Source organism: Coregonus clupeaformis, unplaced genomic scaffold (assembly GCF_020615455.1).
Source record: "Coregonus clupeaformis isolate EN_2021a unplaced genomic scaffold, ASM2061545v1 scaf0460, whole genome shotgun sequence".
Lineage (NCBI taxonomy): Eukaryota > Metazoa > Chordata > Actinopteri > Salmoniformes > Salmonidae > Coregonus > Coregonus clupeaformis.
In genome coordinates, this window is record NW_025533915.1 from 271,013 (window position 1) to 298,193 (window position 27,181).

Here is a 27,181-nt window from a genome sequence, read left to right on the forward strand (position 1 = left end):
CCTCACTGTGTGTGTGGAAATGGGCATCACTGTAGATCTGAATGATGCTTTTGTTGTTCAATCGTCTGGCTCTCACTCAGTCCTCTCTCGGCCACTGAGCAAAGCAGCGGCTGAAGCGAGCCTCCAAGGAGGGCATATATACCAGCAAGCCACCACTCTCCTCCTCTCAACTGCAGATGATGTGTGCATGTTTTGGGTGAACTACTGATCTTTTGAAGAAGTTCCTGCAGAAGGTGGATTGTACTTGGTCAACATTTAGATTTATGTAAAGGTAAGGAAAGTAACATTTAACCCGTCCCTTTGGACAAAGGGATTTTGAAGAAAGCATGCAAATGGCGAAGCGCTTATTCAGATGAGAGGGTGAGTGAGTAAACCAAGGCGATAATGTGGTTTTTGCGACGAGCGTTGAGGCAAAATACGGATGACGCTACTTTGCAACCGTTTATAACAAGTTAAACATAACCGAAAACAAAGTAAGTGATTAGAAACATGTTTGACTTCCTTGATAATTAAACCCGTGACAATTCAGCGCGACGTCGGAAAATGGCTGCTAGACAAATCATTTTCTGACAGGCTGGAGTTGTGTTGCAATTCCTGGCCTGGGCCAAACCAAAAGGTAAGCGTCGTGAAGGTAGAGGGTAACTGAAAATACCTGAAGATCACTCGGTGTGTCTTTTCTATTATTGAACAGTTTTTGTTGTTGGTGTGTTGTGTGATTTGAAGAGTAAAAGGTAAAGTTTATGGATAAAAAGAATTCTGAGTTTGATCTGAATTGATGAAATAGTGACGAAGGTGAGTGTGGTAGTTGTATTTCCTCCTCAGCTGATAAAGCAATGGGAGTGGGAGGTTTTGATGAAATATGCATGTGGTACGAATTTTTTAATTTTTAATTAACTATTAACTGTAGTGGGTGAGATGTGTATCTGCAATAAGAAGCCTGTGAGTCCTAACTCACCCCAAGAGCCTGGATTAAGGATTGAAGCTTTCATGGCTGGTGCAGGGTAGGCGACAACGTGTTATAGGTCCCGGCTACCAATAAGAGCAGTTATTCATTAAATAAATTACAAACCAGTTTGAGTGCCCGTAAAGGTATCTGGGTGGATACATGGTTCCATTGAAATAGAATACAGGAGAGATTACAAGTCTATAGAGAATTCATTCACTATAGAGAATCTGAGAGTGAGTTGAGGAAAAATAGGCAGAGGAATGCAGCAGCCAGGGACAGACCAGGAGAAAATGCCACAGTATAGAAAGACCTGGCCATCATGTCTGTGTCCACCAGTATGAGAGCAGTTTGGACAGTCAGACAGGTGAGATTAAATGCTAATATACTTGATAAAAGTGTCAGAGACTAGTGAAGGTCTCAGTGATGTGGACCAGACAGCATGATCCACAGAGACCAGTCATGAGCCACCTCCTTAGTCCTGACCTTTAGCCATGTTAATAAAATAACCTGAACAGACTAGAGAGTGAGACAAGCATGGTCATCATTCAATAGCCCCTGTATCTGTTGCACATTTTGGGAGTAATGCAAACATACACCTTGGTTTACCTCAAGCACGTCTCTAGTTTCCCTTTAAAGCTCAGGTTCTAAAGCCTTTTGTGGAAAGGGTCATTGGACATGTCTACACTAATAAACTGGTTGTAGGTCTCAAACATATTGTTTCTCTATCTTCCACTATAGTACGAGCATGGAAATCTGTTTTGTTTTCCTCATCTGATCTCCAGGGAGAGAGAGCTTGTTGACGTCACTCTTTTGTTCCAATACGAACCCCACCCCAACTCTGCATAAACAACCATCAATGAGTTCAGGAAAAGGCCTGCCACCAAATTCACGACATGTGCCTCGGGCTCCATAATATTAAAGTGAGGGAGCAAAACAACAGAGATGATGGAGAGGGCTAAAGATAAGGCAGTAAATTAATAATAGGTAGAATGTCTTGAAGAAGTAGGTGAAGGGATGATGGAAAGGAGGTGAAAGGTCAAAGGAGAAGAGAGGGAGGGTTGGGGGAGCAAGAGAAAGGGAGGGAGATTAGCGTGTGTGTTTGAATGGTATGTTACATAAGCATCTCTACTGTCACTACTACCATACTCCAACCTTGCCTGGGCGGCAGGTAGCTTAGTGGTTAAGAGCGTTTGCCAGTAACCAAAAGGTCGCTGGTTCTAATCCCCGAGCCGACTAGGTGAAAAATCTGTCTATGTGCCCTTGAGGAAGGCACTTAACCCTAATTACTCTGTAAGTTGCTCTGGATAAGAGCGTCTGCTAAATGACTAAAACATGTAATAAATAAAAAAATAAAAAGAACACACCACAGCTGTATTGTGACTGAGCAGCACTCTATTTGAATCAAAACCGTTTGGCTTTGTTGTGTTGGAGGGATTTATTTGAACAATAAAGAGGGATTATTGTGGTCCCTGTAGCTCAATTGGTAGAGCATGGGTTGTAACGCACAGGGTAGTGGGTTCGATCCCGGACCACCCATACGTAAAAATGTATGCACACATGACTGTAAGTCGCTTTGGATAAAAGCGTCTGCTAAATGGGCTTATTATTATTATTAATAATATTATTATAGAGGGTCAGTTTTTTGATGGTAGAGCAGCCATTGATTAACATCCGGATTGATATAGCCTACTGTTCATTGAGACAGGTTGATGAACCAATATTATGTAATGGAACAAACAGGCAGACATGCTGGTATTACGAGAGGCTGACCAGCTGTATAGTGGCTACTCTGTATGTTCTAGAGCAAGGTTTCCCGAAACTCGGTCCTGGACCCCAAAGGTGCATGTTTGCGTTTTTGACAGCTGAGGTTTAAAATAACCAACTTCATCATCAAGCGTTGATTATTTGAATCAACTGTGCTTAGTGTTAGAGGCAAAAACCAAAGAGGTTTGGGAAACCCTGTTCTAGAGGACCAGCCAATGGAAAGAAGTCTCTTGACTTTTTTGTGTATGTATCCTCTGTCAATTTAATATGTACTGTATCTGATTGGTGTAATGTATTTTAAATGATTAAATCAAATGTATGTAATGTTTTAGCTTCTATTTCTCTTTCAGGGACCTGGAGGATGGCATCGCGAAAAGGCTCGGCAGTCCAAGGTGTGGTGCTGGGTGCGCTGTGCCTGGGCCTGGCTCTCATGCTGTCAGGTGTGGTGGTCGGAGGGGCCTACTTACAAGTCCTACATACTGCAGGTGAGAGGGACTGCTTCGGTTAGACCCCTATAATGCCATAAGACGCTCAACTACTATACAGTTGAATAAATAAAACCAACAATTTCAAACGATTTTACTGAGTTACAGTTCATATAAGGAAATCAGTCAATTTAGCAATACATTCATTAGGCCCTAATCTGTGGTTTCACATGACTGGCGGAGCGGAGCCAGGCCCAGCCAATCAGAATGAGTTTTTCCCCACAAATGGCGCATTACAGACAGAGATACTCCTCAGTTTCATCAGCTGTCCCGGGCGGCTGGTCTCAGATGACCCCGCGAGGTAGTAAAGCCGGATGTGGAGGTCCTGGGCTTCGGCGTGGTTACACGTGGTCTGCGGTTGTCATGCCAGTTGACATACTGCCAAATTCTCTAAAATGACGTTGATAGAGAAATGAACATTACATTCTCTGGCAATAGCTGTGGTGGACATTCCTGCAAGTCAACATGCCAATTGCATGCTCCCTCAACTTGAGACATCGTGGCATTGTGTGTGCATGACACAACTGTACATTTTAGAGTGGCCTTTATTGTGCCCCAGCACAAGGTGCTACCTGTGTAATGATCATGCTGTTTAATCAGCTTCTGGATAGTGCCACACCTGTCAGGTGGATGGATTATCTTGGCAAAATGAGAAATGCTTACAAACAGGGATGTAAACAAATTTGTCCACAATTGGAAAGAGAAATAAGCTTTTTGTGTGTATGGAACATTTCAGAATCTTTTATTTCAGCTCATGAAACATGGGACCAACACTTTGACATGTTGTGTTTTTTTAGTATTTTTGTTCAGTATAGTTAACGCTTCCTTTCTTTGGTTAGAGGACACATTTTGACACACGCTGTGGGCTGGTTTCCCCAGTCTAGACACAGATTCGCCTAGTCTTGGATTTAAGAAGCACTTTAAATGAACCCCTTATCAGGAGATATTGTTTCTGGGAAACCAGCCCGGAGTGTGCTAGCTAACTACCTATAGTGTTGGTAAGGTAGAGGAGTCCGGGTGAGAGACAAGTCCTCACTGTCGTTTTCTTTACCTTGTCTTCCTCAGGAGGGCCAGGTGTATTTCTGCGGGTGGAGTACCGTGAACAGGACTACATGGTCCAGGACGAGTGGAGGTGGCCTGCCCTCTACGGCGCTGAGACACATCCAGGAGAGCATCCGTGTGCTGGAGGAGAGGTGGAGCTAATCAACGTGCCGTGCCCGAGTTCTCAGGACAGCGACCGGCCGATATCGTCACGACTTCAACAGCGTGAGAAGAGAACACTGCTACACACACACACACACACACACACAGGTTTCCTTCCAACCTTTTTAGACGAGTAAAGTACGTCGGATAAAAAGTCACGACAGGCCGAAAACAGAACATTTGTCGGTAAACTTTCCAAATGTCGACAACACTAAATACGCTAGACAAGGTGGGATCCTTTTGTGTCTGTGAAAATGAATTATGTGAGAAATGTAATTGGAAATGGTTTTATGGGCAACTATTGATATAATAACCATCAAATCGGTAAACTTGGAGTCACGCGATGGCGTGTGCTCCTCCCACTACGACATGGGAAAGAATGCAGTTTATCAGGCTACAGATGAAATAAGTTATGATGAACTTCAGAGTGGTGAACGTGCAAGCTGATGAGCATGATGCTGTCCAATAAATATTGAGGGTCTTATTCTGGCGACATGATCATCATTGTTCGGCTGCTGACAAAATAAAAATAATCTTGCTCTTTTGTCCATAATCTCATCATGTAGGCTATACCCCCATATGTATCTGTGAGCTGTTGGCTGAGATGTATACTATTCCAGGTATTCCTTAAAAGAGGTAGGGTTTCAAGTGTCTCCGGAAGGTGGTCATTGACTCCGCTGTCCTGGCGTCGTGGGGAGCTTGTTCCACCATTGGGGTGCCAGAGCAGTGAATAGTTTTGACTGGGCTGAGCGGGAACTGTGCTTCCGTAGAGGTAGGGAGGCTAGCAGGCCAGAGGTGGATGAACGTAGTGCCCTCGTTTGGGTGTAGGGTCTGATCAGAGTCTGAAGGTAAGGAGGTGCCGTTCCCCTCACAGCTCCGTAGGCAAGCACCATGGTTTTGTAGAAGATGCGAGCTTCAACTGGAAGCCAGTGGAGTGTGCAGAGGAGCGGGGGTGACATGAGAGAACGGAAGGTTGAACACCCAACGGGCTGCAGCGTTCTGGAAAGCTGAAAAGCTGTTATTAATTGGATGTAAACCTGCAGCTGTGGTCTGATTTTGTTTACTATATACAGTATCTATGCATTTATGTCTCAGGGAAAGTCATTCCTCCAGCGTATTAGCCTTCTTAAACTCATATTTGTAGAAACCGGTAAGTGTTCAATACTGTGTTAATAAAAACGTGCTGAATTGAAGTTGTTGAATGTAATAATGTGTGTTGAGTTCTGAATGTACAGTACCTCTGGGTGTTTTTGTAGCGTTGGATCTAATTCCTTTCCTCCTCCCTCTCCTCCCTCCTCAGAGGCTGACAGCCTACCTAGACCTGAGCCTGAACAAGTGCTACGTCATCCCCCCTCAACACCTCCATCGTCATGCCTCCCAAGGACTTGCTGGAGCTGCTCATCAACATCAAGGTACCTGTAACACGACTGGAGCTGTTTTATATGTATTTCAGTGATCAAATAAATTCAATGTATCAGTTATTGGAGGAAATAATGTTAATTAAATGTGTTTGATTTGCCCCTAGGCTGGTACCTACCTGCCCCAGTCCTACCCTGGTCCATGAGCAGATGATGGTGACCGAACGTCTGGAGAACGTTGACCAGCTGGGATACTTCATCTACAGCCTCTGCAATGGCAGAGACACCTACAAGCTGGAACGCAGAGAGGCCATACTGGGTTAGTACTACTGACGCCACGACACACACCATACTGGGTCAGTACTAGCACACACACCTTTTAAGTTGTACCCTGAATAGCCATGTATTGACCATATATTTGTATATAAGGCATGTGAATATTCTTTGTGAAATTCCTTGGGCCCCTTAGTGGACCTGAGAACACACACACAGCATCATACTCTGGCCAATGAACAGGTGCTATAGCAGATGTTTATATGGGCCTACACACTCATTTTTAATACACATCTTCCTTCATCTGTACCTTGCAGGCAGGGAAAAGCGTGAAGCCCTGAACTGCAGGACGATCCGTCATTTTGAGAACAAGTTTGTGGTCGAGACACTCATCTGTGAGCCTTAGAAGGGGAGAGGAAGGGACTGGCTGCTTCAGACAACCCATGTATAGTTTCACTCACTGTCTACAGTGAGATTTTTAACCCTTCTCTCTCCTGTATCACCCCTCATAGATCCCAGTTACTCTTCTGTACTGCTGGTAGTTTGGAGGGAGAGTTGTCCAAAATTATGTCAAGATGATTCCAAGGCAATACTGTTGTATAAGGTGTAAAACTAATGAATTTTTCCACTTTGTGTAAAGTAAGTACCATTTTCATTTGGGGGCAACTTCTCTTCAAAGAATAAGATCTGTGTTCAGCTTTTCTATATTTTGTGGGAATTGTTTTCTATCTTTATTCCTCTGGGGTTTATTAATGTTAAAGAAACACAAAGTGTTTAAACAGACACTAAAGTCACAGTTAATAACTGTGTTAAGGTATATAACTAGATTAATTAAATATAAACTCAATGAGAATATGCATACTTCAGCATAGAAAATGAATGATTTTTGTATCTGCTGTCACCAGTACAGTGCAATGAAACAAGAGGGAATCTCACACCACAGGTCCGTCTGAAAACGGAGCAGTGTGGTAACTAACTTGTGTATATAGTCTGTAAAAATGAAGATTAATACCACAATAAATCTTAATCGTTTTATTGGTTTCTTCTCATGATTTAACAAATATCATATTTATTTCTAAAGTTAAACTTTTTTACTGTGCAACACAATGGCATTATGGACTGTTTTACTTGACATCCAGAGATGTTGTGGGCTGAGGGAATAGAACACTTGTTCTTACACACTTAATTATATATTCTCCATTTACACATTAAATGAATGGCTCCTCCTGGAGTAGTCGAATCCCAAAACCCATAACTTTATTGATCTTCAGACATTGGGATCAAAGTTGACATCGATTCCAGCTTCCACTTTAGTCTTTGGATGAGGCTGGTTTAGTAGTACCTGGGGCTGTATTTAGCATTGCACAGCGTTGTGGAACATTGCAGATAGAAATGTCCTGAATAGAGCTGACATGAGTCCTTATGCTACATGTCAGAGGCATGTTTATTCTACATAACATATCTGAACATTCCAAAATGTTGTGCTCTGCTGACCGTGCCCCTAGGGTCCAGTTCTGGGGCTGCCTTTGAAGGGCCAACTGGGTTTCAGACACACTACAGTATTAAGAGAACAATGGCATGCAAGACTCAAGAACAGACCCACTTTTAATAAAAAATAAAGGATTTGACTTAACGCTCAGACACGCTAAACATTAGAAATAGAATACTTGTACCTCATTATATAACTATAGAAACACTCAATGCATCAGTTTCAGCATGATGAAACCATTAGGTCATTGAAAGGTTTTGGTGCCGGTTACGGTTTGTTGGTTAATTTCTACAACCAATGGCTGGTTTTTATGCTCATTTTAATATTAGTCACTCATCCCGAGGCAGTGAATACAGCTTATTTTTTATTTATATCATTTTATTTCAGTAACAATTCACTATCGTACTACAAATGTATGTGCTTTCAATCCCAAAACAACTCAAAGACTCTACATTTTCAAACCCATCCCACTGGCTATTTTTATTGCAAATGGAAGTGATACCTTAAACACCTGCACACACACTTCAATATGGCACAAGCTTTCTTTATCACCTCCTATAAATGCATCATGAAACCCCACCTGTTCAACGATGGTAATATAGGTGAATATTTAAAACCAAACCAATAACCACACCATACCTAAAATATTAAGACAGGAATAATCAATATAGCAGAAAAGGAGACAAATGAATCATTTTTCAAAAACATGCAGTCTGCCACCCTTTGGTGAAGACCCACTAGAAGAGGAACAAAATAAGCGTCAAATACTGAAATAGTTGATACAAATTAACACTGCAAATGAGTGGCCAGTTTATCTGCCTAATAGAGGCTGCAGATATTCCTTCTCTGCTCTGCCAAGACAGGCAAAGTCAATCTCCTCTGGTCTTGATTACAAGGAGGGTGAGGCAGTGACTTCAACCTATCAGTAATTTTGCAATTTGAGTTTCCCTTCCTCCTCTCCTCTTTCTACTTTGGACAGACAACTCCATCTATCTCAGTGTTTCTCAAACTTGTTTTGTGCCAGGAAGCCAACGTCTTTCCTTAGAACACTTCAATTGAAACTAGAACTGACCAAATCAGTGTCGGCAACATCCCCAGAAACACTGCTCTATCTATCCTGATACTAGAACTGGCCTGTGAAGTGAGGCAAGTGACGTAGTGACTGAGCATGCTCCAAGCCCTAGTGTTCTAAGCTGCCCTAGCTAGCCTGGGGCCAGAACCAATTAATTAACCACTGAATCCAAACTGAAGGAGTTTCAAAATGTGTGTTCAGGTGAGCTAAATTACATCTGTTTCATAGTGTCTTTTTACCCCCAGTCTTACCTGCCACTGTAATATCTAGCTTTTATCGTCTATATTTTGTCAACTGCAAACATACAGTATGTGCTTGTCTTGCCAGTGACTGTCAGCTTTGTTATGTCTCCAAACGTGACATTGTATAAAAAGTTCAAGCGACAACAGTCCATCTCCCCATCACACTAACCAATAGGAGCTCCTTCTGGTTTTAATAAAGAAAATGTGTGAGTCTAGAAAGGCTCTGGGGGTGTCAGGAGAAACTATTGGAAAAAGTATTCTCATTTAGCCTCTTCTCTTGGGCTGAGAGAGAGACCTTTATCAGGTTGATCTATTTCTATCCTTAATCAGCAGACGCTACCTACCATACCATCCCACCCTTCCTATATAATACAAGATCCAAATAAATAAAACTGTTTAAAATAAGGGCAAATGGGCAAAATAAGGAAATAAGAAAAAAAAACACTATCATCCTTGTGGCCTTCCTTATAATAATCATAAAGACAAAATGAAGCCCTAATAGTACATACAAAAAACCAACACCATACAGTCTCCTCATATTATTCAAAAACAGGGAATATCTACAAGTGGCCGTTGTACAATGTACTTCATCTGGTAAACGGTTGAGGATGGTTGTATACTCTTCATGAACGCTCTTCGACTTCCACAGTGTGATCATGCTCTGTCTAACAAAGTCTTTGACCTTCCTATACCTCTCCTCTTCAGTCGGCGTAGTGCATGATGGACTCGACGTAGTTCGCGGGGAAGAGGGCGGTGGTGCCGCTCATCGTTCCCGTACCAGCCGCGTCGTTCTTCTTGATGACGTAGATGATGGCGCCACTCGTTGAAGGACAGCTTCGTCCTCCTTGTCCGCCGCGTAGTCGTAGATCGCCACCACTGTCCACCAATCAGAGAGGAGGATGTTAGAGGAGCGGAGAAGAAAGGGGAGATAGGTAGAGAGAGGGAGAGAGAAAAGCACAAGGGAGGGAGATGAGAGAGCGCAAGACAGAAAGACAGGGGAAGAACAGAAGAAGTAGACAGGGCATGGGTTAGATCCGGGTGGAAGAGAGAGAGTCGCTCGCTACCTTTCTCCATGTAGATGCGTGGGGCCCACGGGGTCCTCCTCTGCGTAGGGGTCACTGTCTGACTCCACCACGGCCGACTCTTCCTCCTCCTCCTCCTCATCATCCTCATAGTCCTCTGGAGGCGGAGGCGGGGGTGGGTTCCTCAAACACAGCCTCTTCTACGGGGGGCGGGGGGAGGGGGGCACGTGCCTGAGACTGGGGAAACAACACAGTCAGGAACCACCTTGTCTACATTCCACTGGTTAGTTAGTTACATGTTGACTGACACTGGCATTCCCATGCATGTGGCGTTGGGCTGGAGTGGTTGTTTGGGCGTCCATGCCGAAAGTGTATAAAGACAAAACAGAGAATTCTGGGGGAAAGGAGAACACAATTTCAACGTGCACAGACGAGAAGTTTATTTCAGACAGGTAAATCGAAGTTGATGGATAGTTCAGCTAGTATCGACGATAAAAATACCTGTTACATGAGTAAAATAAACACATGCACGAGGAGCCACTCGAAGACGAGGCAACAAGGCAGAGGAGCTAAAAAGCCACTTACTGGTCTCTTGTACCCGAGCCACAAAGCCCATCAGAGGGAGCTGGGGAGTGATCTGCATGGAGGGGGAGGGGGGAACAACAAGAGGACCTGCTATACACACACCATACCACAGGAAAAAAGCAGAGAGAGGGGGAGAGAGAGAGAGAGAGAGAGAAGAAAAAGAGGAGCAGATTGTAATCAGGAAAGAAAGGAGGAAGGGGCAGAGAGAGACGTGGTGGAATTAGCATTTAGAACATGAAGCCAGTTAGATCAGTAGGCAGACTAGGCATTAAAAAGGGCTAAATCAAGAGCAGAAATCCTTTCACAAAGACAGCGAGCTGCCGAGAGTTAGGCGCTTTGTGCCTTCCCATAGGTCGCCTGTCTGAAATCAAATGGGGTTTTCATGTATGAATTCAATACTCTAGTGAGGTTCTGGAAACTCACAAAACTGTATAAATTTTGTTTCCACAAATGAGTTACAGGATGGACCTGGCACCCAAACGCTCAAGGATCCAAACCAGACAGTAATATATGAAAGAGAAAGCTCTAAAAGGCAGACAATCTAAATGAGAAAGATCTCTAAACACAAAAAGCCCATTTGCGTTCTGGTAGGAGTGATATTATGTTGCTGGTCAAGGCTGTTACCTGGGACCTGGTTGAAGTGGGGTCCTCCATTGGGCTGGTTCAGGGCCAGGGGCCAGGCATGTTGGAGTTGGGCTGGCCCGTCACTGAGCTGGCCGGGCGGTACGGCAGAGACCCCCCACCGCAGGAGGGTTCTGTGGTTGCACCGGTCGGTTCATGCTGAAGAACTGGGGGCACCTGGGGTACAGACAGCAAGGGGAACCAGAGAGAGTTTTGGTACGGTGTAGCTATGTCACTAAACTTATCAATCACTTCTGTTTCCCCGTCACATGATGCACTTCATTCATGGGATCGATTTAAGCACTTTGCTGTTTTTGGTATTCAGACGTCTTATCATCATGGCATATTTCAAGTCAAAGACCCCTTTTCAGCCATAAACTGTTACATCACTTACTGTAAGATCACAAGGACAATTTAACCTCATGCAGCAAGGTGTGAGGATGGCATGCAGGTGGTGACTGGGATCGATGGGAGAGAGTTGCCCTAAGAAGGGAATGAGAAAGATAGAGAGAGACACCCAGAGGAAAAGACAGAGTGACAGATCAGACAGTGAGAGGGAGGATGATGGAGGGAACTCTGATGATGCAGACACACAAGGTCTCAGGAGTGGAGAACACAAGTGGAGAACGACCGGCCCACGTGACAACAACCCTGCTGGTCACAGACATATACAGGTCCTGGGATGGGAGAGATGGACGGGATGCAGAGGTGGTGGTGGGGGACACACTACCTTGTGCGGGGTGCTGAAAGCAGCAGGGCCGGTGCTAGTGACGGCAGTGGGGGAGCTGGGGTGGGGGGAGGGGGGCACGGGTGGACCCTCAGGAGGGGGGTGGGGGGAGGGGTTGGGAGATAGAGAAAGGCCAGGGAGACCATCAGGTGGGGACGGGAGTAGTGGTGGTAGTGGGAGGTGGCTTAGCAGGGTTGGGAAGGGCAGGGGCGGTACCTGCACCATCAGCAGGTGGGAAAGGGTAGAAGGCAGCGGAAAAGAGGAAAGGAAAGGAGAAGGAAAGACAGGAGACGAGATAAAGACAGGTGCTCAGACACTATCAAGGGGGAAGGAAGGAGGAGAGTTTAAAGCAGTCAGACAGTATTGCTCTTTAGAGAGGTAGTAGGCGGAGCTTAGACACAGTGGGCAGGGCATGGGGCCGGACCTTACCTGGGAATGCTGTGGGGGCGGGGCCGGGCGTTAGCACGGCGATAGGCAAGCCCACAGAGCCGCTGCCGCTGTTTCTCTGCTGCTGCTGCGGCTGCTGCTGCTGGGGTGGCTGCCTCCACTGCTGCCACTGCTAATGACGTCACACAGCCCATCACATAACCCATGATAACCCACACCACACCCGCTGGCATTGGTTCTTAAGTCATTTACGTCTAGATTAGAGGTTACATACTTTGTAGGGCCAGTTTCCCAGACACAGATTAAGTTAGTCCTGGACTAAAAAGTACTGTGATTTTTGTCCAGCGCTAGGTTTAATCTGTGTGCAGGAAACTCAGTCCTTAGAGCCCTATTGGTATCAAGCACAACCTACCAAACCAGAGTTTCTCCTGGACCAAAATCCTGCCCCCACCCACCCAGCACTGACTGGATCTAAATGAACAGCTCTGCTTTGAGATGACATGTACAGCAATAAAGAAATGAACAACAAAACATTACAAATTACAACGTGACATTTAGCGGTGGTCGATTAGAGACATGACGTGACAAAGACAGAGAGGCGCGACAAAGCTGGAGGCATCTGAAGAAAACCAAGGCGAGAATAAAGACGAGGAGACTGGAGACAGGGAATGTGTGAGAAACTGGAAGGATGGATGGATGGAACGACCAACGCATAGATAGAGAGGTTGAGCTGAAAGAACAGTGTTTAATTTAAGCCAAGGTCAACCATTGCTACTATTAGTTTCAATGTCAGTTTCAAAACGTAATAATGAGCTCAGAAGGAAAGTGAGAGGGTTCTGACAGAGAAAAGGGATCAGTTGTATTATAAAGCCCAAGCTTCCAATTCTCTAGTGGCAGATACTCTGCCATGTAGTCCTAAAGATCTTGTTCTCACTGCCTGGTAGGAGCCTCAGTGACACCCAGAGCTGCTGGCGCTATCTAATCTGAATTTCCTCTGCTGTTACGCAGGTGCTAAAAATACATTCCTTGGAAAAGAGAAACATATTTGAATAAATGTCTATCTGAGCTGTACGTTTGTTCTCTGTGCTTGGTGTAGTGCCTATTCAAAGTGCGGGTAGGTTTGGGAAAAAAAGAAGTTTAGTGCCATGTAGCTACAGTGTCCACAAGCTATTGCAGCAGATCTTCCCTACAGGCAGTTGAATCAAAGCGTGTCTGTTCAGTGAGTCCAGGGCCGCTCGAAGTGTGTTCTAGGCCTGTTTTTAGCTAGCGGTGTGCTGAGAGCATGCGGGGCGGGGCGGGGCCTGTACGTGCGGTTCCTCTGATTAACAGATGCAGTGCGTGCAGGGCTCTGCTGTGGGGCGCCATGTTGCCATGGCGCGTCGGGCTCGAGACGTAGTCGTTAGGGACAACGGGAGGACGCACCGGCTCGAGCGTCCTATAGGGGGAGTGGCGCCTGCGGGGAGGGGTATGAGAGGAGTTTAACATCCACAAGTGAAGAGGGGAGGGGGAGAAAGAAAAAGGAGGACAAAAATGAAATAAAAGAGAACCAGTGCAAACTCAAAATGGGGTGTAGGTGGGAAAAGGCTTTCAATGCATCAGTCGTGTCCACAGCTGCTGCTTCAGTTCTTACACAGCCCGACATCAACCAGGAGGACAATGATGTCTATTGATGTGCTTCAGTGGAATAAAAAAGCCTCAAAGTATGGATGAGCTGCCAAGTATATTCTCTCTATTCTATATTATATTATTATATTATATTATATATATTATTATATATTCTCCCCCTGTTCTTGTTTACAGGATGGAACTTTGAGAGCTGTTGCCATGGAAGTCGCTCTGGATAAGAGCGTCTGCTAAATGACTAAAATGTACATGTAAATGTGAGAGCATGAACAGCCTGAATTCGAGTTGAGGGGGAGGAGTCACAGACATCACACATATGGGGGGGACAAAAGCAACCAAAACACCACAGACAGATGCCTCCTCTACACCAGAGACTGGACTAGGGCAGTGTGTCATTAACGACCGACATGCGTCTCATTTCAGGAGGACATGTTTGAAGGTCACACACACACACTTTAGGAGAGACATAAAACACAATGTTATAAACCATTTCATACATTACTGTTATGGACAGGTCTGTAGAGGGGGGACAAACTGGACAGGGACACAACAGGACAGAGCAGCAATAACAGTAGCCCATAATATCAATATACAGATTTTAAGATACCCATTCACTGGAATGTCCACACACACATACATCATCAAACAGCATATAATTTGCCAGAGGCTAGCTTCGACCTTTTCAAAGAGGTCTGCTTCGGACCTTAAATAAATGTCACTAAAGGTCGCTGCTGGGAGTTGTAAGGGTGGTGAGTGGGAAGCCTGGTCCATAGCCCACCATAGGGGGCTTAGGAGGAGCACAGGGACACTAAAGGAGTCTGTAGTACAAAGGGACACCTGGTGCCTGTATGATCACATCTTGCCCATTGATGAACATGTATAAAGATGTCTGAACGTGGTTGCCGAGACTTAAAGCATGTTTTTCTCGAGGACATGAGCAGCATGGACAGGGCTGTGGTACCTGCCACGTTTACATACCCAATGGTTCCCTTCCTGACATGGGTGGGCTGGGTGGCTTCTGTGTAGGTGGGTTGGTGCGAGGAGACCTGCGGCTCCGGCCTTCACGTTCTGAGCACTGGCCTACAGGACACGGTGAGAGAGGTTACAAAACAACAACAGGGAAGTACTAGTCAACAGAGCAACACAACATAACCTGGGATCAGACAACACACTCTGGTCATACACGCATACTAACTTTGTTTTTAGGGTTTACATTTCTTTAGAAATCCTTACCTTAAACCTTAGCAACCACTAGGTTCATTTTAAAGGCAAATAAGTGAAGCAAAGAGAGAGAAAGAGAAAGGAGGATTAGTGACTAAGTGAGAAAATAGGTAGAAAATGCACATGAACAGAAACACATGTAGCAATGTTATAGGCAAGCAACGAACAATTCACACACTGTCCTATTCAAAGTGACTCACACCATTACCACCACACCCTTGTGCTTATCCCAAGGGCCTACTACTGTCTTTGTATCAAACAGGGGGAGTTTCTCAAAATGTTTGTCGCACTAAGATCATTGTTTGTCCGTGATCTTAGTGCTACAAAAGGTTGATAAACTCACTCCAGTACAAAAATAATATGTACTACTATCATCAGGAATCCAGTCGGTAACCGTCAATGCCCGGACTCCACTGCTCCCTACCTTGACTCCGTGGCCCATGTCATCCAGCAGGCTGTAGTCGATTGGCTTGCGGATGTAGCGCACCGGCCTCTCTGGATTGGCCGGAGCAATGATCTTATGTGTGCGAGAGGTGTTCTTATTGGTGGTCAGGATGCCAATCTCCCGCCTGGCCACTTTCTCTTTGTGGATGTCCACTGTCTGGGGCCGCACAAGGGGGGAAGAAATACAGTTAGCCTATTTCTTAAGAGAGACTTGAACAAGACACCTTTTTGAACTAGGCCTATCGTTTCGAATCAGGTATTCTTAGGCTAATGGATGTGTGTGTATACAGTGCGTGTTCCACTTCCAGGCAGCCGTACCTGTGAGATGTGGTTGATGGAGGACTCCATGCGGCGTAGCTGGGAGGCCTGAATGTCAAGCATCTGCAGGACATTGTTGGCCAATGTGTTGATCAGGTAGGCTACGCTGGCCAGGGACTGGGTGGTGTAGTTCTTGGTCTCCTCCAACGCTCTGTGCTTATCTGGTGACTGAGAAGGGAGAGAAGAGAAAAATAAGGGAGAGGGAGAGAGAGAGAGGATAAACAGATAGACATCGGTTAACAGAGAAGAGCGAGTAGAGGCTATAGCAAAACAAGCCAAAAGGAAAGCATCGACATCATATAAATAGGATCTTGCAGGGGCTGAAGGATGACTAGGCAAGTCAAGGCCATCTGTTTTCAGAGGGAAACAGAGTTTCCTGGAGATGAACCTTTCCTTCCTTTTCTGACCAGGACTTCCCTTGTTGTCAGTATGTCATGTATGACATTACTTTTCTCAAAGGCCAACCCTCTACCCTCCCCATCTGCCCTCAATTCCATGGATGGTAGATCAGTCATCACACCCTTCATTTTGAAGTGTTAAATATCGACTGAACGCACGGATTCTGGCATGTGTTTCTCTGCTGCTCATTAAGAAAATAATAGATTTCGGTCTTGGGGTGTGGTTCGATGTGGCAGCTACTGATGATTGTCCCCATGAGACACCATAGGAACAAAGCCAGTATTACTTCTTCAAAATAGTAAATGATTCTAAGATAACTTCAATTAATTACATATTTCTTGAGTTTTTGCTGAGGTTTTAGTCGCGCAAGTTTACATCTAGCTAAGGTGTTTGGTGCAGTATTTTCAAGTAAAAAGATATGCGACGTGTTGTCTTATGTAAACAAAGTCAGATCCGTGCACTGACGGGTAGGTCTGTCTCACTGTCTGCAGTAGGATTGGATAGAGCGCAATCACCACAGCTGTGTATCCTGTGTTAGAGGGCAAGTGAACATTGTTGAAATCAAAACCCAACCCTCAAGAAAATCATGACGAACTCACTTACAAAACTCAGTTTTGGACGAGACTGACTTTATGAACAAAATTATCCTATTTACACTTTGTAGTCAATTTTGACACTAGAATAAATGTGTCTGACTAATATCGATGCCACATAGGCCGTTTTCTATCAGAGAAGTTGTTTATTGCCTTCAGATGCGCTTTAACAACAGTGAAAACTAGGCAGCCTCAGTCGCCAATTCCACAGTCCACAAATACACCTGCATGCCTTACGGGAGTCAAAAGCACCACTAAGGAATTACATCCATTCTCAAGCATGAAGACAGACAGGTTATCTGTCAGTAATCAAAGAAAGGTGCAGTTGTAGTGCACTGGGATGACAAGAGCACACAACCTTTCACACTTATAGTAGTCTCAAGATCAACTGACAGCATTCATCAGATCATTTTTGATTTATAGCCAACCTGCAATTAACTCAGGTGGAGGAAAATAGGCGTTGCTTATACAAATCACTCAAACTTTAGCAAAGAATAACTGACAAATAGGCCTACATCAGGCAGACCAGAGGACTTCAATCTAACCTCTCCCTAACTGTGTGGCTTCACACAGTTCCAACTCCATCAAGTTTGCTGACTACACGACAGTAGTAGGCCTGATTACCAACAACGACGAGACAGCCTAGAGAGGAGGTAGGCACTCGGACGGCGTGGTGCCATGTAAACAACCTTCAGCAAAACAAAGGAGCTGATTGTGGACTTCAGGAGGAACCAGGCTGTCCTCATCAATGGAGATGGTCAAAAACATCACAGAAATGGTCAAACTACACAGACACCGTGGTGAAAAAGGTACGACAGCGACTCTTCAACCTCAGGAGGAGGAAATTCGGCCAGTCCCAGAGGGCCCTTACAGTTTTCTACAGGAGCACCATCGAGAGCATACTGTCAGCCCCCCACAACAGACATTTACGCTGCCCCCACCCCCCTATGGACATTTATCATTGCTACAGTTGTAAATATGTATATTATTATTATTTCATTCACTTCTCTTTTTTTACCTGCACTGTTGGTGCTCGGAGCTTAAGAATTTCACTGTACCCTGCAATTACATCTGCGACCCTGTGCACGTGACTAATCTAATCTAAAACAAAAGAACAGTGATCCATTCTGTGACCAACTATATAGGCTAGGCCTATTGGGGAACCAGCAGACTTTTATTGAACAATCTCAGATTAGCCTAATTAAATATATTGAGTCCTGGGTGGCGCAGCGGTCAAAAGCACTGCACCGTAGTGCTGAGTCGAGGTGTCACAACTCGGCCGTGACCGCCAAGCGCCCGTCCGGGGGTAGGGGAAGTTTTTAGCCGGTGGGGCATTCCTTGGCTCATCATGCTCTAGCCCTTGTGACAGGGCCAGACGCCTGCAAGGTCGTCAGTCGAACTGTGTTTCCTCCGACACATTGGTGCGCCTGACATCCGGGTTAAGCGAGCAGTGTGATAAGACGTAGGCGGCCGGAGGACGCATTACTCGACCTTCGCCTCTCCCGAGTCCATTGAGGAGTTGCAGAGATGAGCCAAGGGACCTAATTGAGGGAGAACATTTTTTACTAAATATATGCTTGTGGCCATACCACCCAGAACACGCCTGTTCAGGGTTGGGCCTGGTTAGTACAGGGACGGGAGACCGCCTGGGAATACCAGGTGCCATAAGCTCCCAAAAATATTTAAAAATAAATACATCAAATAGTGAGTCTGTGCTTGAGCCGTGTGTGTGAGAATGAGAGTCATGATCACAGCTGGGCAGAAGCAGAAGAAAGATCACAAGTCAAGACATCTTTAGTCATGTTAATTATTAACTATACCCAATAATGTGATTGCGCATCAGTGCCAGGACGATTGAACACTGGTCACTTTAATAATGTTTACATACCATTTTACCCACTTTATATGTATAATACTGTATTCTAGTCATGGCTCATCCTATTTAACTACTGCTGTACACACTTTTGCTATTCATATACTGTCCATACACACCATTACACATATTATTTATATACATATACACCGGACTGACATTGCTCATTCTGATATTTGTGTGTACTGTTTTGTGTTGTTAGCTATACTGCACTGTTGGAGCTAGAAACATAAGCATTTTCGCTGCCCTGCGATAACATCTGCACAAAATACACAGTGGCCGTTCATGAAAATGGTTCGCTCCACAGACAGTGAGTCACGTGGCCGTGGCTTGCTATATAATGCAGGCAGACAGGCATCGAGGCATTCAGTTACTGTTCGATTGAACTTTAGAATGGGAAAAACAAGTGGCCTAAGCAACTGAGCGTGGTATGATCATCAGTGCCAGGTGCGTCAGGTCCAGTATCTCAGAAACGGCCGGCCTCCTAGGCTTTTCACGCACGACAGTGTCTAGGGTTTACAGAGACAGGTCTGACAAACAAAAAACATCCAATCAGCGGCAGTCCTGTGGGCGAAAACAGCTTGTTGATGAGAGGTCGAGAGGCAACAATCGTGCAAGCTAACAGGCGGGCCACAAACAGGCAAATAACGGCGCAGTACAACAGTGGTGTGCAGAACGACATCTCGGAAGGCACAACTCGTCAGTCCTTGTCACGGATGGGCTATTGCAGCATATGACCAAACCGGGTTCCACTCCTATCTGCTAAAAACAAGAAGAAGCGGCTCCAGTGGGCACACGATCACCAACACTGGACAATTGAGGAGTGGAACAACATTGCCTGGTCCGACGAATCCTGGTTCCTGTTGCGTCATGCTGATGGCAGAGTCAGGATTTGGCATAAGCAGCATGAGTCCATGGCGCCATCCTGCCTGGTGTCAATGGTACAGGCTGGTGGCGGTGGTGTAATGGTGTGGGGAATGTTTTCCTGGCAAATGTTAGATCCCTTGATACCAACTGAGTAACGTTTACATTCCCACAAAGAACTCCGGCTGTTCTGGAGGCAAAGGGGTCCGACCAAGTACTAGAGCGAGTACCTAATAAACTGGCCACTGAATGTATGTGTACGTGACCAATAAAATTTGATTTGACCATGAATGTGGTCGTGGTGGTTGGTGACTACACTGACAGCAGTCCGGAAAATGTTGTAGGGCAAGAGGGATGGATGTTTCAGGTAGAGGTCTTCACAGATCCACCTGTGCCCGAATACCCGAAGGTCCGGATCAGAATTTTTTATAATTTCACAGGTCTGGGTCGGATCTGATATGATTGTCACGGGTCTCGGATATGTGTAATTTTAACTGACTTGTTAGGAAGGACCCGTACAGATCCGAGCAGCGACTGCTGCAGTAGAGAGAGAAATTGTATAATTTATGCATATAGCTTGTTGTTGGCCAATCAATCGTAAGTCATCAAAGTGGCAATAGGCTACAGTCATAGAGCCTTGCTCTGTGTGTTGCAAAAGTTAGGAGATATCGAATCAATGGAAGATGGAATGAAAATTATGGAATAAAAAGTTAAAAGGAGAAGAATAGGTTACAACGACCAAGAGCCAACAGGCAGGCAGGCTGCTACTTAATATTCTGAATCGAGTTATTTGTAACTGTAGGATGAGAAAGTGCATGCACTGCAGCCTCAGTTAGCTTCTCCCGGTTTAATGCAGTCCAAGACAGGTACTACATAATCATATTTGATGATACATAACCTTGCTATGGCAGCTATTAGTCTACTATAGCGCGAGTCGGCTTGGATGGTTGCTGTCTCATCTCTCCCTCCCTCCCCATGTCACTCGCTCACAGTATGCCCTCCCCCGCCTGCTATAGCAGCACCTCTCTCCCCTCTTCTTGGCTTTTATCAGCTCCAGTTAATTAAACATGATTTTCTGCTGCTTCCATCACTTGGATCAGATTGGACCTGGAATCGACCGGGTCTATATGGAACGGGTCTAGTTGTCCTCGGGTCCGTTCAGAACGGGTCTCTATATATTTTTTAATGAATTTATGCATATCGGGTCAGGGTGGGAAAGCCCCAGGTCCATTTCGGAACAGGTCCAACTTTTTGGACCCGTGAAGACCTCTAGTTCCAGGGCTGTGGCACGAATGACAAATTGCCAAACGTTTCACACTCAGTGTCAGAACATCACTTTACATTAGGAAAAATGTACTTCATGGTATGACTAACGTTAACAATTTTGCTTGTTCTGCCACTGTCAGAGCCACCAGTACAGTCTATAAAACACACATTTTCCCACTCTACAGTCAGTAGTACAAGAAGTTCTGCATTCATGATACAGGATGTCCTTTCCAATCTGCAGTGACTTATTTTGGCACACATCATAAGGCTGTAACGTTACGTATTGGCAGGAGAAGAACGCTTAAAAGTGCCACACAGGATAGATATATTTTCTTCACGACCAATGTTGACAGCTAGCTAAATGTTGACACAAGTCCGGAATTTCAAAATCCTACCACTGGAGAATTTGACAGCAATGGCTGCTAGCAGTGCAGCTAACTAGAAACCGTGGCTAGTTGGAATTAGCTACCTAGCCCGTTTGCTATAGTCATAACGTTTACTTGTAGCTTCTTCGATCTACTTCTGGTATCAGATCACGTGTCCCATCATTTGATATTCAATTAAATTCATTACTTATTTACCTTAGCTGAATACCTTGTTGTGTACCCCATCACGACACTGTCAATCATGAAACCAGCTGTGCCTGGTGTGCCCAGATAATTCGTGCTAGCTCAACTAGTTAGCACAGCTAACTAACTAGCAAGCATCATTTGGTTGGAGGTAAATAGCTAATGAAGTCAAGTTAGTCAAAATACTAGCAACTAAATAAACGTTTGATACATGTATGACGGTTGGAGAACGGCAACCAATGTTTTCATATTAGGAAAAACATAGCTAGCTATCTACGTTCCACATGAAGTAGCCAACTAAGGTTAGCTAGCTAGATATACCCTAGCTTGCTCAGTGCTAACAGGAGCACCCTTGCAGTTGAGTCGCTGCACCTCCTCGGCATAGCTCGCAGCCATCACTTCGCCCACCGTCAAAGATGATACTCGTAGAATGTATAATTGATAATGTTATAAAATGATTATTACCTGAACATAGTTGCTTTCGCAATACTCGGCAACTCTTTCCAAATTAGTAAAACTATCTAATAATGCACTACGTCCAGCTGGAATCTCCCTCTTCCAAAAGCATTTGTAACTCCGCCATTTTCACATCTTTATCAATCAATGCAAGCCAGATCCCAGCCTCTCCACCGCTCATGCAGAGGTGGCGTTGGGCATCCCAACTATGACGGAGAGTGTGACAATCCGTGACAAATTGAATAATAAACGGAAGTGGATGTGATACCTAGAACTCTGCTCTTTCAATTCCTTGCCTATTTACATTGTGACTGGTGTAAATTATGAGAAAACCTCAAGATTCTGTTTTGAAAGAAAACAATACCACATGAAAAAAGGCTGTTAATAAATCCAGATGTTACTGATATTATTTAAATGTTAAAGTATTACACATTTTAAACAATCAATGCTAACAAAGCGATACAGGGGAAACAGGGCTGGGGGATTGAATCAGAGACCCTGCAGATACAGAGTGAGCACTTGTTGACAATAATGGCCTAGACCTCTTGACAGATGCAGGATACGCTCACAACCGGGTGGCTGCAACAAATGTGCAAAATATTATATTCCTATCCTAACACACAAGTAGTGTAAACTTTATTAAAGGATGAACTGTCTAAATGCCATGTATCTGGGGGAGTGGAGACCACGTGTTTTGGAAGGCAGTTCAGCTGGAATGTTGTTCAGAAGTCCAAGAGCAGAGATAAAATAGCCTTCACTTGGGCGGCATGTGTGGTTTAAGGCAAAGGTTTAAGACAAAAATATCAATGGTCATGCAGCTTGAAAAGATAGGTAATGATCCTCATATTGAAATAGGGGGGACAAAAAGCTACTTCAGGTGGTAGCTCAAATTACCGTGTCGCCATTGTTACTGACTTGAGCTACTCAAAACCATCTTCAAGAGCTGACTGACAAGTAGCCCTACAAAGCTCACCATCATGTTTACAGTTATTTTAACAGTTCCACTCGGTCTAGAACCTGAGCTAACTGACAAGTACTTTCCCAAATAACTCCGTTCCTCTTCCAAAGATGGAGTTTGAGACAAATGTCCACTGTTAGTTAGCTTCTTCTGCTCACAGTGATCCATGTGTCATCTTTAGGCGTGGACACCAGCTCAGATCTGGCCTCTACCACATGTCCCTTCACCTGATGCAGCTTCAGTTGGCGCACCACAGTGCTGAGGAGGACAGTGGCCACTGTGTACGCAAACCTAAAAGGTGGAGAAATGGTGTTGTGTAAAAAGTTAGTAACAAGCCCACATCATTATTATTTGCCTGGTAGTGACAGTCCCTCTCCATTTCCTTTCCTTTGATGTTGATAAGTTGCTCCTGTGTAATTACAACCAGAAAATGCCCTAGCCCCCTTGGTTAAATCTCAAGTGCACGCCACTATGCTTTCTCATCCCCGTTACCTCAGCTCAGGACAGGCCTGGTTCCCTGAGAATCCAAGCAGAGAGAAGCTTTTCCTGGCTGAATCTTCTGTGAATCGGTCTGGGTCAAACCTGAATGGACAAAGTGCAAGAATTCAAACTTGGTACCAAAAAACCCCGGCAAAAATGGCCTCTATAGGTGGCAAAAGGTTCCAAGGAAAATACATATGAACACACTTGTAGGGACGGTTCCAGGTGTCTGCATCCTGTAGGACTACCCCAAGGGCATAGATCACCAGTGTCTGAAAAGAAAACATAGGAATAAAGTGTTTTCATTATTCACTTTAAACTTCAAAATTCAGTTGTTAATTTTAAATCCACAAGCACTTGCTGACTGTGACAGTGAGATGTAGATAATAAAGGGACTAAGTACGGAAGAGGAGAATAAGATACCTCTTTAGGAATAATGTGCTGATCGACTTTCCCTTCATTTTCCTGGAGCCGGGCTGCGATGGGCGTCAGTTTGGCTGTCCGCACAGTCTCGTTCAAAACCTGCTGGAAGTACCTATAGTATAGAAGATACATTTTATCATGCCTATCAAATATATGTCTATAAATATACCTTGAAGACATGCTACCATGAGGATACCTGCCCCTTCTGCTGTGACCGACCAGGGTTCGAACCCGGGTGTCTTGTGGGCCACAAGGCTGTTAGCCCCTGTTAGCTTAGGCATTAGCTCAGGAAGCACACCAGTCTTCAGGTCTCAGATAAGGTACACATCATGCAAGAGTGGATCTGAAACACCTCTGTTACACTGCATCACATCGTTGATGTTACTTGGCTGTCAGACAGAGTCAGAGGTCACCTGAGCTGTGGGATCTTATCCAGAGATACAGGCTCAGAGCCCAGAACATCTTCCAGCTCCTGATGCAGCTTCTCCTGAACTTCCTCTGATGTGGACAGGAAGTGTACTGCCCAGATGCACACTGGGAAAATATTACAACCACAACGAAAAACATAAACACTTTGTGAGAGAGAGATTTTCTGACAAAATACTAACCAAATGTATGATTTTATTCTCTCAGAAAAAAAATTGACGATTGGATACACCATGAGGCCGCAAGTTATGACATAGATAGGCAACTACGTATAATCTATTTATTACTAGTACTCACAATTAGCTGTGATGACACAACCTGCCAGTGTGAATACCATGCTGTCCTCCATCACCTACAAAAAGAGAAACCATGAAAACAATCATTCATTAAAACAAAAGTAGGAAGGAAGTTTTATTTTCCTCTACACTTGAATAACAGCAACAGGACACTCTATGCTCTGCCTCAATGAGTCTGTTGTCCTTATAATCAAATAATCTGTGCATCACCTGTCTCTCTGTGAGGTTGGACTGGAGAAGAGTGTCCACAAACGCTGTCTGACTCCTTTGTCCTTTCCTCTCTTTAGCCACAGACATCAGCACTGTTTCCATTTCTGCCAGCGCTGTAAACAAGCATAATGTACTTAGCATGAGGACAGAGAATTTATACACATAGGGAGATACTCTGACTTTTTATTTCAGACACATTCAGTGGAAGTGGAAGTTTTCTTAATGCCGAGATGTACAGGTAACACATATGATCCATAGCAGTGAACTAGTTCTCACTCACCGCTCTCATAGTGCTCCTTTCTGCTGGGGCTCTTCTCCATGGAACCGTCCAAATAGCCTTTTCCGATCTCCGACCAGATCTGACAAGTCAAAGGGAATTATCAGTGAAAACCTGCAAACAACACAGGTCGTAATGGGCATATTTTCACCAGAAACGGTGACTGCTCACTCACTGCCTCGTGGTTCTTTCGGGAGCCGATGACTTCAGCATCATTCCGAAGCGGTCACCCAGAGCGAGTTGAGTGACAGCCTTCATGGCCAATCCTAGCAGATGGGCACAGAGGGGCGTGTGCTGGTCCTTAGGGAAAGACAGCCACTTCCCCACTAACTCCTCCACCAGCTAGAACAGGACACAAGGGAGGGAGGGGGGAGGAGGGAGGGAGAGAGAGAGAGAGAGAGAGAGTGTGTGTGTCAATGAACTATAACATCCCAGGGAAGTGAGCACAAAAGCTTTTGGAGTCACAAAAACATAAGAAAGTATTGCAGAATACTACAGCCAAATATTTTTAAAAGCAGCCAAATGAGCCATTGTGCAAAAGGCAAACCTTCAGCAGCAGGGGAAAGTTTCTCCAGGGTGTTGTTGATGGCACTCTCATACAACTTATTCCTCATTACTGTCTCTGTGGCCCCCTCCACCCATTCCTGATTGGTACCCTAGCAACGACTTCAGCATTGTCTCAAATGAGTCCGCTACAAGTAAGGGTAGAAGATGTCACAGTGGAAAATATGTTACAGTTTCTTAATTTCAAGACAACACTGTAAATGTATAACGGAAATCACTTGAATCTGTTACAATGTCTATCTATCCCTGCATTCCACTTACAATGGTGCAATCAATTAAGCATGAATTTTAAGTGGTATGTTAGTAAGAACAGAGCACCTGTTTCCCTTTGCCCCAATAGTTTCCCTCCCTCCCAAGTACTCACTAGTCCTGTTGGGGTTGATGTGCTGCCGTAGCTGGTCCACTGAACCCAAGCTGACCACAGGGCGTCCTCCAAACCAGAAGGATGCCACAGGACCAAACTGTCCATGTAGACTTGCCAGGAACTCATGCAGACTGCCTCGGTTCACTATGTCTTGTAGATTTCCATCCCTAGATTAAGAGAATGCGACGAATAAACCAATATTAACCAAGGTCAGGCCAGGGCTCGTATTCAGAAAGCTTCTCAGTGTAAGAGTGCTGATCTAGGATCAGTTTAGCCTTTTATGTGAAGATGAATAGACAGGGGGATCTGATTCTGGATCAGTACTCCTACAGAGACGCTTTATAAATACAGGCTCAGGTCAAGTGTGGTGACCTTAGCTGAGTGCTAAAGAGAGACAGCACTCAGAAAGTCATAAAACATATCTGGTCATAGGCTACTCACTTCTCTTCTGTAGGGTTGAGACCTGGGATACCAGAAGCACTTCTTGATGACTTGATAAAAAATGAATCAAGCATGTTACTTTCAGTTTCAAGAGAGACATATCATAAATTAAACATGACAAGAAATGCTGTGGGTTTTACATATTCTAAGTCCATGGCAGTAACCTCTAAAAACGTGAGCTTTTAAAAAAAGTATATTTGTCCACTCCACAGTCCACACCTTTGCCATATGTTCTATAATTCACCCAAACTGCTGAAACATTTGAGTGCTAAAGGTAGATGCATAAAATGTCCAGGGACTTTTTAACTGTCATGTCACTTTAAAACTGTGCACAAAGTTAGCAGCTTATAAGTAGCCTTAATGACGTCGGTGTATATACAATGTTGCTAAAATAAGCATAGGCATTGACTTACTGGATACAAATAGAGAACTGCGCCGACCAGAATGATGACAAAAGTCACTGCAAATATCGCAAAGTCCAGCATATTTGTTGGTGTTAAAAAAAAACGTTAAGATAACTAGCTAAAGAAAGACTACACATACGTTATAACTACCACGTCTACGGCAGCATCATCATCACTCCGTGTTCTACTGCAAAGCCTGCACAGTTAGTGAGGCCAGAGCAATGCATCTCTGAGCGCATGGATAAATCAGAACGCACAGAACCAGAAAAAATATCTATCTACAAAAGGTTACTAGCTACTGAAGCAACCATTGATCTGGCACGGCACAATTGGCTAAATCAATTCAGTGGAAAGCTGATTATTACCTATCCAGATAACTCAGTGATTAGAGGGAGGAAGCAATGGTGCATACAAAAAGAATAATCGAACAGCACACATATTTTGGGCAATGACAAAACTGGAGGTGAATCATAAGTAGTGCAAATAATGATAAAGACAGGAGAGCATATACAGATTTAGTATCTTAATATGATCACCC

General features: G+C 44.5%; 3 pseudogenes; 1 reads left to right on the plus strand and 2 right to left on the minus strand.

Moving 5' to 3' along the window:
* The first annotated feature begins 915 nt into the window (after window positions 1–915).
* Window positions 916–6,606, plus strand: LOC123484782 (annotated as a pseudogene).
* A 2,831-nt stretch (window positions 6,607–9,437) lies between these two features.
* Window positions 9,438–22,110, minus strand: LOC123484786 (annotated as a pseudogene).
* Window positions 22,111–22,590: 480 nt separating this feature from the next.
* LOC123484779 lies at window positions 22,591–26,762 on the minus strand (annotated as a pseudogene).
* Window positions 26,763–27,181: the final 419 nt, after the last annotated feature.